A 16,027-nucleotide genomic window follows, 5' to 3' on the forward strand; every position below is an offset into this window, starting at 1 on the left:
GGCGCGAGGCGCTCATCTCCCGGCCGGCAGCAGCGGAAGGACCGCCGGCGCCGCTGACCTCTATGCGGAAGGGAGGACCGGGGAGCGGCGCTGCGGGTCGGGATACTTCTGCTGCCAGCGCCTGCTATGTCCCGGGTTCTCGCAGCGGAAGTAGCCGCACAGGCAGCGCCGCTCCCCGGTCCTCACCAAGATGATTCGATGATTGGTCGCGGTCTTCGGACCCGACCAATCACTTATCTTAGCGCAAAAGTTAAATACCGCTGTGCTGATTGGTCGCGGATGCTGCCCGCGACCAATCACCGATTTGGGCGCCAAATTTAAATATCGGCCGTGACCAATCAGCACAGCGGTGTTTAAATCTGGAGCCAAGATCGGTGATTGGTCGCAGCCGATATTTAAATTTGGCGCCCAAATCGGTGATTGGTCGCGGGCAGCGAACGCGACCAATCAGCACAGTAGTGGTTAACTTTAGCCGCAAGATCAGTGATTCGTCGCGGGCCAAGACCGCGACCAATCACCGATTTGTGCGGCACATTTAAATAGCGGCCGCGACCAATTGGATGTCAGCGCCGCTCCCCGGTCCTCCCTTCACACCCTAGCCGCATGGATGTCAGCGGCGCTGCCTGTGCGGATAGTTCCGCTTCGAGAAGCCGGGACATGAGCGGGCGCTTGGAGCAGAACTATCCCGACCCGCAGCGCCGCTCCCCGGTCCTCCCGTCACACCCTAGCCGCTGATGTCCCCACAGTATCCGCATGGTGTTACAAAGGTCCGGACATTTATGTTAAAAATCGCTGATTGGTCGCTGGCCCTGGCCGCGACCAATCACCGATTTGGGCGCCAAATTTAAATATCGGCCGCGACCAATCACCGATCTTGGCTCCACATTTAAACACCACTGCACTGATTGGTCACGGACGCTATTTAAATGTGGCGCCAAAATCGGTGATTGGTCGCGCCCAGCGTCGGCAACCAATCAGCACAACGGTGTTTAAATGTGGAGCCAAGATCGGTGATTGGTCGCGGCCAATATTTAAATTTGGCGCCCAAATCGGTGATTGGTCACGGTCAGCGTCCGCAACCAATCAGCACAATAGTGTTTAACTTTGGTGCCAAAATCTGTGATTGGTCGCGGGCCAAGACAGCGACCAATCACCGATTCATGCGGCAGATTTAAATAGTGGCCGCGACCAATTGGATGTCAGCGCCGCTCCCCGGTCCTCCCTTCACACCCTAGCCGAATGGATGTCAGCGGCGCTGCCTGTGCGGATTCTTCCGCTCCGAGAACCCGGGACATGAGCGGGCGCTCGGAGCAGAAGTATCCCGACCCGCAGTGCCGCTCCCCGGTCCTCCCGTCACGCCCTAGCCGCTGATGTCCCCACAGTATTCGCATGGTGTTACAAAGGTCCGGACATTTGTGTTAAAAATCGCTGATTGGTCGCTGGCGCTGCCCGTGACCAATCACCGATTTGGGCGCCAAATTTAAATATCGGCCGCAACCAATCAGCACAGCGGTGTTTAAATGTGGAGCCAAGATCGGTGATTGTTCGCGGTCGATATTTAAATTTGGCGCCCAAATCGGTGATTGGTCGCGGGCAGCGCCAGCGACCAGTCACCGATTTTTAACACAAATGTCCGGACATTTGTAACACCATGCGGATACTGTGGGGACATCAGCGGCTAGAGTGTGAAGGGAGGACCGGGGAGCGGCGCTGCGGGTCGGGATACTTCTGCTCTGAGCGCCCGCTCATGTCCTGGGTTCTCGCAGCGGAAGTACCCGCACAGGCAGCGGCGCTCCCCGGTCCTCACTAATACGATGCCGCTCCCCGCTCCTCACCAATACGATTCGCTGATTGGTTGCGCTCTCCGCACGTGACCAATCAGTGATCTTGGCGCTAAAGTTAAACACCGCTCTGCTGATTGGTCGTGGCCGCTACCCGCGACCAATTACCGATTGGGGCGCCACATTTAAATAGCGGCCGCGACCAATCACCGATCTTGCCGCCACATTTAAACACTGCTGTGCTAATTGGTCGCGGACGCCAGCCGCGACCAATCAACAAGATTGGCGCCAAATTTAAGCAACGCTCTGCTGATTGATCGCGGTCGCTGGCCGAGATCAATCAGCAGTATTGGCGCAAAATTTAAACACCGCTCTGCTGATTGGTCGCGGTTGTCGGCCATGACCAGTCAGCAGTATTGGCGCCAAATTTAAACCTCACTCTGCTAATTGGTCGCAACCACCGGCCGCGACCAATCTGCGTTTTTTGTGCCAAATTTAAACAACTGACTCCGCCGACTCCGCGACCAATCAGCAGTATTGGGGCCAAATTTAAACCCCGCTCTGCTGATTGGTCGCGGCCGCCAGCCGCCAACAATTAGCGAGATTGGCGCCAAATTTAAACACCGCTCTGCTGATTGGTTGAGGCCGGCGGCCGCGGCCAATCAGCGATTTTGGCGCCAAATTTAAACAACGCTCTGCTGATTGGTCACGGCCGTCAGCCGCGACTAATCAGCGATTTTGGCGCCAAATTTAAACAACGTTCTGCTGATTGGTCGTGGTCGCCGGCCTCGACCAATCAGCAATTTTGGCAGCAAATTTAAACCCCGCTCTGCATCGTTCTGCTGATTGGTCGCGGTCGGGGGCTGCGACCAGTCAGCAGAATTGGCGCCAAATTTAAACACCGCTCTGCTGATTGGTCGCGGTCGCGACTAATCAGCGATTTTGGTGCCAAATTTAAACACGCTCTCCAGTCCTCACTAACACAGTTTGCTGATTGGTTGCGGCCGCCGCCCGCGACCAATCACCGATATTGCCGCCAAATTTAAACACCGCTTTGCTGATTGGTCGCGTTTGCCGAACGCGACCAATCAGCAATTTTGGCGCAAAATTTAAACACAGATCTGCTGATTGTGCCCGGTCGGCCGCATACCTATTCTAGAATACCCGATGCATTAGAATCGGGCCACCATCTAGTCCTTAATAATGTCAAAGTTACATCACTATAAAAATGGATGGTGTCGCACATTTAATAACATAGTGCGCCGTCAGACTTTTCATGTTTTTTAAAATTAAAAAATTGTCCAAGAATTATAAATCCCAGCCATATGTGATCAGGCAGATTGTTCTTTGCAGAATGCCGACTCAATCTGACAGTGTCTCTAGCAGAAGTGACATCATCTTACTATGGCTCAGATGAGTGTTGGGCCATATATTCCATAAACATACTCTGCTTCTTCTCTTCTAATACTTTTGCCAGAGGCAAAGGAGGTTAAATGTGATAGTTTTAGTGGTGCTGCTAGTGGCTCCAACATTCTTAGCGATGTTGTTGTTTTGGGTTGTTTTATATTACCACATCTAATGCCACATTTTCTCTTAACACACATTTTGTACAACACTATAATACTAAATGACAATATTTTCAACTCAACTATTCCACCCTTCCTTAAAAGGACATAATAAGAGATGCGCTAAGTAGGTAAGTAAATGCACAGAAAGCTAAAAGTAACAGCATACCTCAATATATGTATTTTGTATGCTTAGATGACAAATTGGACTAGTAGAACAAGTGTGCAAAGTCAGACATGCGCAGTTTAATGTCTAAAAACAATTATTATTTTTTCTATTTTCCTATTTTTTTAAGAAGTGTTATATAGGTACATGACCTAAAAGCAACAGGATACTGTATTAGTGTGGCACATACAAAAGTGAAAATTGACTAGTAACAAATGTATAAAAAAATTGTTTGTGACATGCATACTTTGTGAGGTAGACAATCTCAGTTAAATGTATGAATTTTTTTTTTTTTATATTTTTGAAAAGCAATTATTCCCTATTTCACAAAAAAAACGATTGCACAAGAAATGTAAAAACTCAGTATAGTCAGTACCGTACAGCTTGTGACAAGCCAACACATCACAAGACACTGACTTCAGATTTTTTATGTAAAAACTATTGTTTTTTCATGCTGCTGCTTTCTAGTACATTAAGAATGTAAGAAGAAAAAATGTATAATTGTAATTCAAATGCAGCAGAACAAATGCCAGCCAAACTAAATCACCGATCAATCACACTGACACAGCTGCTTTCTTGTGTCTGTCTCCCCCTGTAAATTTAACCTCTGTATTCAATTATTCAGACTGCTACTCTCTTTATACTTCAGTTATTTAACATACCGTATTACTTCTTGAGTATTTCTCCAATGTTTTAAGCCTTTATCTTCCTGTCTCTATTTCTGAGCCGTGAGCTCGGACATTTTCTCACTATCCTAAAATAGCTGCTGTAGTCTCTGTCTAGGTTTTTATACAAGTTATGATAGCCCCTTCTGAATTACTTTGCTATACCATGTGATGAAAAGACATTATTGCATAGTCCACATCATTCTGCCTGAGGTCATGTCAGCATTCTGTGAGTGATGCTATCTTCTGCAATATGTAAAATGCTGGAGTGCATTTTTTTTTGCAATTTGTGCAAAACAAATTTCAAATTGTTTGAATTTTTCAGGATATGTGAATTTCCAAAAATTCAACTCAAATTTGATTCAGATCAAATCAAATGTATTCAATCATCTCTGAGAAAGTTATCACTAAAAATATTAGCTAGACATTGATATGTGACATTTCACATTTTATTTTGAATACAATGATTTAGAAAAGCTTGAAAAAAAAGAAGAGTTTCTCATGTCAAATTATTTTATTAAGCGATAAACAATGATAAACCTGGAGTTTTCAAATAGCCATGAACTTGAGGTTCATAGGGATCTAAGTAAAAAATAACTATAAGAATTTAAGTAAAACATAAGATAACATGGATATAAAATATTGTATCTTTATTTAAACATTAAATCTGTAGCAAAATAAAAATGATGATAAAAAAATTACTCCATACAATACATCATAATAAATACAAAAGCTATAAAATACATTAGCAATGTCAACCTGTCAGTATAAACATATAAACACACAATATTATCCTTTAAGTTAAAAATATAGAAATTATTACTATTATCAACTTTTTTAATTATTGGTTTGAAAAAATAAAAATTATACTTAAACAGTGAAAGCATTGCAAGGCCATGAAAAATGGAACAACCATCACTAGAATTATTTACTCTTGTTTAGTTTTATCACCTACATTTTAATTTAGCTTTCAAGAAAAAGTAACCCTTTCCTGCCAGTCTTTGTTGTTCGTTTTACTACAGCTTCATCATTGCTACAGTCCAAGAGACATCTTTTTTTTATTTTTACATTGAAAGATGTATGACGCTACAACTTAATTTATCATATAATGTTTCAAAACATTTTTTGCCAAGAGTACCATGTGACAAAAGTACTATTTTCACTAGTGCTACTGGTGATGATTTAGTCAGAGGACACTGGTTCCAAAATCTGACCCTTGACTTCCAAATCACTACTATTTTAGAGGAGTTGTTGGTGAAAACATGTTATCAAGTATCCATAAGATAGGTGATTATTATTGATCAGTGGAGGTCCTTCAGTTTGGTCCCTCATCTATTGGGAGAATGGGGAATTTTGTCTCTATTGGAATGGAGCTGCAGCGCTCATACTCAACCTATAGTTCATTCATTCCCCATGGCGTTGCTGATTTCTGTACTCGGCTTTTTCCTGTAGCCCCATAGCGAATGAATGATCGGGCAATTGACCCACCTCTCTATTTTGTAACAATCAGGGATAAAAATTTGTCACTCTGTCAATTGGTGCATTTCCCAGCCTCTGGACACCTACCGATTAGTAAGTTATCACCTATACCATAGATAGGTAATAATTTCACTGGATAACCCCTTTAAGTATATTTAACCTCATTTAACTGCAGGAGATCTACATATTTTTATGCCCAAGTAATCTATTGATTCCAATGATTTCAATTGACATTTTCAAGTAGTATGCATAAGGGACAAGAGTCAGAAAACTTAATTTATTCAAATTGATCTTGTGCCTTGCAAGCTTTCATACTTATAAAAAAATTGAAAGGAAAAATGTAATAATTTTAAGCCAACCTCGTCATAATTCATGTTAAAAAAAATTATCAATGTATTTCTAATCGGGAAGACTCAGACAGTTCTTTTGTTCCACATATTTTGCATAGTGCATTTTAAAGTTTTGTATGCTTATGTTGGTAAAAAAAAAGTACTTGTTATTATCTCACTTGGAGATTCCAAATAGGTGATATGACATAAGCTAAAACTAGGCCCTAAAAGCTGTGCCTTAAGCAGGACAGAGAGGGCTTTGAGGGGGTCTAGCTGGAATCTTTATACAATCTCATATCATGAGAAACACAATGGTAGGCATTGGAAATGTAACCAAAATTGCAGTTTTTAAGACATTTTAGCACTTTTCTGTTTTAGGTCTTAATTAATTAATAATTAATTAATTAAAAAATCAACTTATTTGATACTAGAATGTGCTTGTGTGTACTTGTCTGTTACCAAAAATAAGACCTCTTGTCAGCCTAAATATAGCAATTTATGAATGTCAGAAGTTTTGTGGGGGTACATGTGTTAGTTTTTGGGCATGTTTAACTAATTTTTAAATTTAATTAACCCATTTGGTAAAAGCTGTAATGAGGAAAAAAAATCTAGACACCAGTATTACGTTTTTTTCAGCCTCCACAACAACGCAAAGAATACAATAAGAGGCAATCAAAACTTTATATCTACCCCAAAAGGGTATCAATAAAAATGTCTGCTCAGGGTGTAAAAAAAGCAATTGATCGATCCCATTAACTAAATGTTGAAAATGTTACAGGTCTCAGAAAATGGGGACACAAGCGAAAAATATTCTTTTTTTTTTTTTTTTACAAATTTCTGAATTTCTTTTCAACACTTAAATTAAAAAAAAAACCTATGCACATTTGGTTCATAAAACTATACTAAACCCAGCTCTATATTTTCATACTCTTGCATTTCCCTGTCAGCCAAAACTAAAGCATGATTATAAATAATACTGGGTCTTAACGATGTATTTTGAACATAACAATTATTTTTTATAAAAACACAAATAAATAGAAAACATTACTGTTTATCTAAACATTTAGGAAAATCAGTTTTTCCTTGGATATCTAATTCTTTAGATATCACATCAATCTTATTGATGATGCATTCTTCATACTAAAGGGCTCGTCAACTACTCGGACAACCCTGTCTCAATCAGCATGGTTGCCCCCAGTAAAATACCAAAACTTATATTCCCCTTTGGTGCCGGTACTGTTCCAGCGGTGTCGACTCTCGCTGTTCCTTGGATCGAATCACATTGTTATGTCATAAAATCCCTACAGCCAATCAGCGCAGGCTTCACTCTCCTGCCTTTGGACGTATCAAACATCAAGAGGAAATGAGCGCTCAGCTACTTCTCTGACTAACTTTTGATGTCTTATTCATCCAAAGGTGGGGAGAGTCATGCCAGCGCTGATTGTCACACGATCAACCGGAAGGGCCAGTGCCGACAATACTATAACAGTGATGGCACCGGAGGTGAGTAGAAGTGTTGTTATTTTACAGGTGGCAAACATGCTGATTGAGAAGTGGATAATCCCTCTAAATATGAGCAATAAAAACATTTAGAATAAATAAATATTACATTGGTTTTGTATGCTATGTTTTACTATCAAAACCCAGTTGTGTTGTAGAGAAAACATAGTTAAAAACAGGTGCCAGGGATGAGGTAATGAGAAAGACTAATCATAGCAGCTGGACCTATAGGGTTCTCCTGTACCCTCACAGGGAGCAGAGTTGGGCAAGAAGAAGCTGGAGCTATCCTGCCTCTGTGACTAGTCTACCTAGTTACTTTGTACCTCACACCTATTTTCAAGTATGCTTTCCCAGAAATGCGGCAGTGTTTCACAATAAAACATAGATTTTTGCAATGAGGGAGCATGTCTTTGATTCATGTTACCTAAAATTTAGGAAGCTTAAATCATGTGACAGATTCCATTTAACAAACTCAATTTTAAGTCAATGGGATCCATTATGCTGGCCAATGGAACCACTTGGAAATGGATCTATCACAGCTAAATTATAACTGAACAAAGCCTTACTTGCTCAACAAGGTCTTCTGTTGGTGTGACACCCCAGGGGTCTGGTTGCCACAGTGATAGAGATATTATGTCTGAGAGCAGGTGGGAGGTCCTTTGGTCAGGGATCCTGTGCATGCCACACCTCCTGCCCAGTCTTGGGAGGGGAAGAACTTCCCCTATATAAACCCGGGGCTGAAGCAGGGTGAGCAGTCAAGGAGAGGAGAGACAAGAAGCAGCATAGGAAGAAACAGCAGAAGCTCAGTGGGAGCAATACTACTACGAGTCAGGGGCTGGCAGCTGCAGAGCTCGCCCTGACTGAGAAGATTTCTTACCGGACCCGGAGTCCGAGGCTGTGGGGACTAATTCCTACCCAGCAGCAGAATCCGTCAGGCAGGGGATTTCAGGTCCTCTGGCCAATAAGCCCGAAGGCACGGTCACACGCGTGGGACCAGCACCGCCATCGTGGAGCGGAAGCCATTAGAAGGCCCCGAGTCACCGGCCATACGGGTGAGCACCACACGGTACACTCAGGGACGTGGGCTACTTATATCCGCTTCTAGCAAGGTAGCCAGAAGAGTACAGTCAGTTTGGGAGGCCTACAACTCCGCCTGGCCAGGGGAGATCCCATCTGCTCAAGGACTGACCAGGCCCCGTTCGCTAGCAAGTACTCCGGGAGGGTCTATCGTTGTTACCAGTAAAGACCCTGAATTACACCGCACCGTCTCTGAGTGGTTCCTGCTACCCCCATCATCCACGTCGGCTGCCCTGAGGCCATACCCCTCCCGTTGGGGGTTATACCATCCCCGCTGCACCATCCATCCACCGGCCTCAGCGGACTGTCCTGCAGCGGCAGCTCCATAAGCTGCATTCAACGGGTGGCGTAGTCGTACTACATCTACTGCCGTCCAGTTTGACTCCCTGGGCACGGACCGGGTCACCGCCACGAGACTACAACCCTCAAGAGATCCGGCTCCGGGTAAGCTCCCGCGTGCGCAACGCAGCGCGACACAGGCCCAGGGGCGCGTCATTGGCATCACCAAGAAGTCTATAACTCAACTGAACTATACATAGGCAGAAGGTAGAAAATACAATAAAAAAAGGCAAAAGCCAGCTGATATCATCTGTATAATTAAACTCATTGTGCATTAATAAATAAATATATTACCATTGAGACATCATTATTATATTCAGCAAAGCTAACAAAATTTCTAATAATTTATGTAATTTCAGATTTACATATACATTCATGTCGTTAACTCGTTAAATGTCTTTAGATTAAATTGTATTGCAATCTTGAGTTAAATATATATATACAGAATGTTGGAGATCCTCTACAGCCATATGTGAAGAAAAGTCTTATGGCACTTACTTCACACCCTCAGACCTTCATAATTCTTTGCAGTGAGTAGAATTGTAGTTCTAACAATGACTCTTGCAGGGTTAAGAGACTTTCTGTTTCTACACAGAGCTTAGAGGATTTAGCTAGTCTATTTTTAATCATATGATCTCATAGACTTAATGGAAAATAGAATAATTAACTGGGTAGAAAAGCAAAATGAGAAATTGTAAGTACACAGTGCTATATAATATGATGACTGCAATATATTAAGAGGATAAAAACTTTGATGGGAGTGCGTCTTAAACAAATTCTCATGAGTATTTAAGCCATCAAAACCACAATCTGCACATTTGGGTTGTCAACAAGATGTCCTGATCTAGAAAAAAATATAATTCAATGAAGCACTTATTTAAACGAACATTCTCACATTATTTAAAGTTTTTTAAGCGTTCCATAAAAATTAAATGAGTTCCTTTGTTGTAACCCATTTTGAAAAGCACCCTAACTCATAAGCTTATTTTCTACATCAACATAAAGTACATAATTGATAGTTATCTACTGTATATTGAAGAAAAGTATACAATGATATGATGCCATTCAGCCCATAGACTAATCATTACTTTGGGGAAATCCCTGAAAAATATGACGGCTCTGATGGGACCTCAACGCTAGATCATGCTTGCAAATCATTAATTCTTTCTCTTGATGACAAGTGTTGACTATGACATTAACTTCACGAAGACATAATGTTTTCTAATGTTCATCTCTTCATTCGTGTACAGAACATTAATAATACTAATATTTGTGTGGGATTCGTAGCATTAAATAATGAAAAGAAGTCAGTTATTCTTCAAGCGTTGAGGAAAAAGGTGACAAAATGTAGAATCCTTGATTGAAATTCTGTATGTCAGATTTGGACTGTTACACTTCCCTTCATTCCTTTAACAGTCTATTGTCCTTGATTCTTGTCAAGTTGCATTGGGACATTTTTTTTCACGTTTTTTAAACAGAAAGATAGCCCATTGTTTTAGCTTCCAGGCTATGCTCCACATAGATAAGGTCAGTTACCTGAACTATTTAGTGGGAATTTGCTCTCTCTGATAGTGACAATTACACAGGAAACACAATTAATTGCAGTTTGTCAAAAGTTAAAGTGTCTGTGGTAAGGTAAACTTGTGACTTCTGATATAACTCTTTAAGCAGCATGACTCTCACACTGCCATTCTGTATATACTCTGTCCATTGTTGCGTTCTACTACCGTCGCCTGTATGCTTAAAATTGAAGGTGATGTTTCCTTCTTTTTTAATGTCATTCCCTAAGCCTTCCAAATATACAATGTAGAATCCGGTTGAAGGTATAATTATCGAGCCATTTTCTACATGCATGTCGCCCTTTTTTATCTCCAGCTGAATCGTGCAGTTTGCAGATTCAGAACACACTGAAAACAGAAATGAAAAATTGAATTAGGACAGTTTCCCTTTCATGTATAAGCCCACTAACACATCACAGCAATCAAAGCATGAGATTTCGATGTTCGGTCCATGTCTTTTTTTCTACAATTATGGTATATAAATAACATTTTAATTTTATTGTACAGGACATGTCACAAATATCGATATCAGATATTCATATCTTTTTTTTAAATATTAAACTTTGGAAAAGAACATTTTTTATGGAATTTTTTTTTGGCTTTTCCACATTACCAGAGCCGTACATTTTTTTTTATTTTTTATTTTCATAGTTACATACTAAAGCTTCACGAGGGCTTTGAGTATTATAGAAGGAGTTGTATTTTTCATTAACGCCATTTTGGGGGTATCATTTCTTTAAGGGAGTTAACAGAAATAAACAGCAATTCCGCTATTGTTTTTAGGAATATCATTGATCAGTCACCACTTGCTGTAGCTAAAATGTCAGCCTTATAATTTCATTCATTCTGAATGTTCTAATATCAGAACTATTTTTGTACTAAATGTGTTTTTTTACCTGGAAAGATTGAATTTTATTGTTTTTTTGTTACTTTAAACCTTTTTAATTTTTAATGTATTTTTTTCAGTAATCCTATGGGACTTGTCTGTGTGTTCCTCTATCTATTCAATAATGTACTGTAGTACTCCTGCCATTGGCTCTTGAGGCACTATCGTCATTGCAGTTATGGGTGCTCTGTGACTTGTACTTCAAAGATGGACACTACGGATATCACTAATATGAGGACATTGTGAATGGCATTGGCATAAAGATACTTTAATTGCTTAGGTCACAACTTTTATGCATTTAGACAAGTAGATAATTGGCAATCATCTTTGTAGGAAGTGGTAGTTTGCCCACGTAAACAAGTTGGTGATCATAATACAAATGTGCAAAATGTTAGTTCTTTGGATGACTTAATTGTTTATATTGGTAAAAACATAATTGCTATTGGCAGCATATCAACCACTGTAAACAGGGGATGTGCTGCTGATAACATGAAATAGCGTGGGACAAAATAATCATATTAGCTATTGCTCTGTTCCCATCATTGCTAGTTGACCAGTATGCATGTAAATAGTTGAGATTTACTGGTTAATGGTATATTGATAGACTGAAATTGGAACGTTTAAATGTAATATTACTGCATACGGAAGATGCATGTTTTGCTAATTTTATCGGTCAAATGGTGCATCTAGTTCCATCATTGATCATCTTGTTTTTAAAGATCTTAGCAAGAGCTTTAGATGGTTTATTAGCTAGGGTGCATAGATAATAACAAATACTGTATGTTGGTAATTTGTATGAAATGATAAGAGACTGAAGTGATTATTATTCTCATCTTAAGTGCTACATACAAATCCCTAACAATTGCCATGACTTTAAAGGAAGCGTCATCAGATTCATGCTACCCAAATCACCATCAGTGTGAATGAGGCAATGGCTACATGATTGTAGCCAAGTACAGAATGTTTAACTCTCATGTGCTGCTGTGTTTCAGAGGAAACATACTTTGTTTTAATATGTTAGATTGTTTCCCAACTAGAAGTATCTGGAATGTTGGGGTACCTCAGAACTTGTCTTGGCTTGATATTATTTCTCGAACCCCAAGGTCGACAAATAATATCCATAGGATAAGTAATAACTTGTTGATCGCTTGTGGTCCCACAGCTGGAAAAAATGTCAACTCTGCTCTGAATGAAGTGGTATCACACATGCTCAACACTACTCTGTTAGTTGTCTATGGGACTGCTGCAGATTTTTAGTGGAATTCACTATTGATTGCACCCTACTAGATAGAAAAAGGTGAAATCCGTGGTAAAAATCCACACCAATTTCTGTTCAGAAATATTGTACAAATATCTAGATTCTCAATTGGGTCTAGCATCTACAGTATAAGGTAAAGAAAAAAGCTGCATTTCTAATAGAATAGATAAATAGAATAGATACAATCATGCATTAAATGCTCCTAATACTTCATTATTGGAAATAAATGGCTGCACAGAGCTTTCCTGATCAAGAATAGCTGATCTCCAGGGTTTAGAGATGCCAGCCAAGCTGAGCCATAGCTATACCCTCTTTCATATGGGCAATGAACCCTGCTTTTTTTTAACTACACCCCTGTGGATCAGCCAGAAACCAATTGCAGCCAAGACAACCTCTGTAAGGAAAAAAAGTTCCCTATTGAATTATTGTTGTAATAATTATTATTTATAATATAGTATAAAAATGTCTAAACTCATAAGATGATACTTACAATTACCACCTGGATATTCTGCGACAGCATAGGATTTTGGTGTCTGTGTGATGTTAAAAAAAATACATATGTTAATGTATCTGTTCAACTAATCTATGGAAGGATTATTTCTGAAACAAAGATACAAACATTTCTATTATATAGGGTGGGCCATTTATATGGATATACCTAAATTAAATGGGAATGGTTAGTGATATCAACTTCCTGTTTGTGGCACATTAGTATATGGGAGGGGGGAAACTTTTCCAGATGCGTGGTGACCATGGCGGCCATTTTGAAGTTGGCCATTTTGGATCCAACTTTATTTTTTTCAATGGGAAGAGCGTCATATGACACAGCAAACTTATTGAGAATTTCATAAGAAAAACAATGGTGTGCTTGGTTTTAATGTAACTTTATTCTTTCATGAGTTTTTTCCAAGTTTATGACCACTTATAAAATGTGTTCAAAGTGCTGCCCATTGTGTTGGATTGTCAATGCAGCCCTCTTGTCTCACTCTTGACACATTGATTGCAACACCACAGAAGAAATGCTAGCACAGGCTTCCAGTATCCTTTGTTTCGGGTGCTGCACATCTCGTATCTTCACAGCATAGACAATTGCCTTCAGATGACCCCAAAGATAAAAGTCTAAGGGGCTCACATCGGGAGACCTTGGTGGCCATTCAACTGGCCCACGATGACCAATCCACTTTCCAGTAAACTGTTCATGTAGGAATGCTCGGACCTGACACCCATAATCTGGTGGTGCACCATCTTGTTGGAAAAACTCAGGGAGCGTGCCATCTTCAGTGCATAAAGAGGGCAACACATCATCATGTAGCAATTTCATATATCCAGTAGTATTGAGGTTTCCATTGATGAAGAATGGCCCCACTATCTTTGTACCCCATATACCACACCATACCATCAAGATACGAGATGTGCAGCATCTGAAACAACGGATACTGGAAGCCTGTGCTAGCATTTCTTCTGTGGTGTTGCTATCAGTGTGTCAAGAGTGGGAGAAGAGGGTTGCATTGACAATCCAACACAATGGGCAGTACTTTGAACACATTTTATAAGTGGTCATAAGCTTGTAAAAAACTCATGAAAAAATAAAGTTACATTAAAACCAAGCACACCCTTGTTTTTCTTATAAAATTCTCAATAAGTTTGATGCGTCACATGACCCTCTTCCCATTGAAAAAAGTAAAGTTTAATCCAAAATGGCCGATTTCAAAATGGCCACCATGGTCACCACCCATCTGGAAAAGTTTTCCCCCTCCCATATACTAATGTGCCACAAACAGGAAGTTGATATCACAAACCATTCCCATTTATTTAGGTGTATCCATATAAATGGCCCACCCTGTACAGTATTAGGTCAAGATCGATAACATCCACTTGAGGTAAAAGTACTCAGTTCTGTATTTTAGATATGATGCAGCTTTTGATGCCATTAATGGTCACTGTAATTTCAACAATTTTTTCATAAATCGATATTACTGGCCTATATAAGAAATGATGTAATATATCTTATCATAGAATTCTACTTCTTGCCATATTCACGAGTCACTTCTTCCCCTTGCCTCCTGAATTCACTCTCCATTGTGAAAAAACAGCTCAAATCCATTTTAGTCAAATCAATACACAAAAACAGCTCAGTGAGATGTCAGGTTATACTTCATATTATGTTCATCAGAAATGAAAAGGTGGCACTCACCAACCCTTTAAAAAAACCTGAAGGCAGCACTGTGAATGACAAACCTTTTTGCATATAGCAACGTTTCAACAGGTCCTCATCAGCCATCGTCCACAGGGCTGCTTGCAGCCCTCCTGCTCCTATGCTTTTAACGTGATGCGAATAAAGGTTTTTTTAAAGGGATGGTGAGTGCCACCTTTTCAATTCTGATAGACATTGTTTAACTTCACTTTTGGGTTGAGCACCATGATATTCCAATAATCAGATGGTGCTTTCTCTCAGTATCCTCTCAAAGTTTTTTTTGCTGGCTCCAGATCACTCCTTCCATGTAGTTTTCATTATACTTCCTATTATACTCTATGGAAAGGGAGGGGGAGAGAGGAACAGGGTGAGAAAACACAGATTCTGATGATATTAGTGAGTGATTTAGTTCATCTCAGAGTTGGATTCACAGACACAGTTTGTATAAGTAAGGTTTAGTAATGCATTATGATCTCCTCCATCCTGTTACTGCTACTTTTAAACATGTGCAAAACAGAGAAAGAAGCAGGAATCCTTCTGTTTCTGTGTGTTGTATATAAGAGACATTGTACCAGCTAGTCTCTTCCCACCAGTTCAGAAAAAAAGAAAATTAGAGATAGCACCTGCCGAGAGGAAAACTAGTGAAAAATGCAGAATACAACTCATATAATTAACAGAAACATTGTTATTCATCATGTACACACAGTGCAGCGGTTGCTTGAAATAGCACGTGTAGTTTAAATAATCGTGATTTAAAAACAAATAAATAATAAAAAATACATAAGAACCTATATTAGAAGGTTGCCTTTTTTATTATAGTGTGTAAAAATATATTTTAGGGGATTCTTGATTTAAAATAAATAGCCATGCTCATCACAAAAAGTCAAAACAAGTAGAAGTCACTGATATGACACTTTAAAATTAGACATTAAAATTATTTAGATGTTCAGTCTTATACTTAGACTCCAAAGTACATGTACTGTTAACTCCTGGTTTACTTTTAGCTTTTCATAATCTTTACATAATATTAAATAATAATATAATAATAGTTTCTATATTAAAATTATTGCATAAATGTCTTGCCTCAGAATCCTAAGTGACCAAAATTAGATTATCGCTATGTTACATGCAGTGTTTTGCTGTTTTTTTCTGCAGCCAAAACCATTTTGAGCTAAATTTTTGTTGTTTTTTTCGGGGTGTGGATCACATGTGTGCTCTGTCTAAAGTAC

This window comes from Phyllobates terribilis, unplaced genomic scaffold, assembly GCF_046119375.1.
Source record: "Phyllobates terribilis strain yellow unplaced genomic scaffold, ASM4611937v1 Scaffold_8__6_contigs__length_399053987, whole genome shotgun sequence".
NCBI classification, from domain to species: Eukaryota; Metazoa; Chordata; class Amphibia; order Anura; family Dendrobatidae; genus Phyllobates; species Phyllobates terribilis.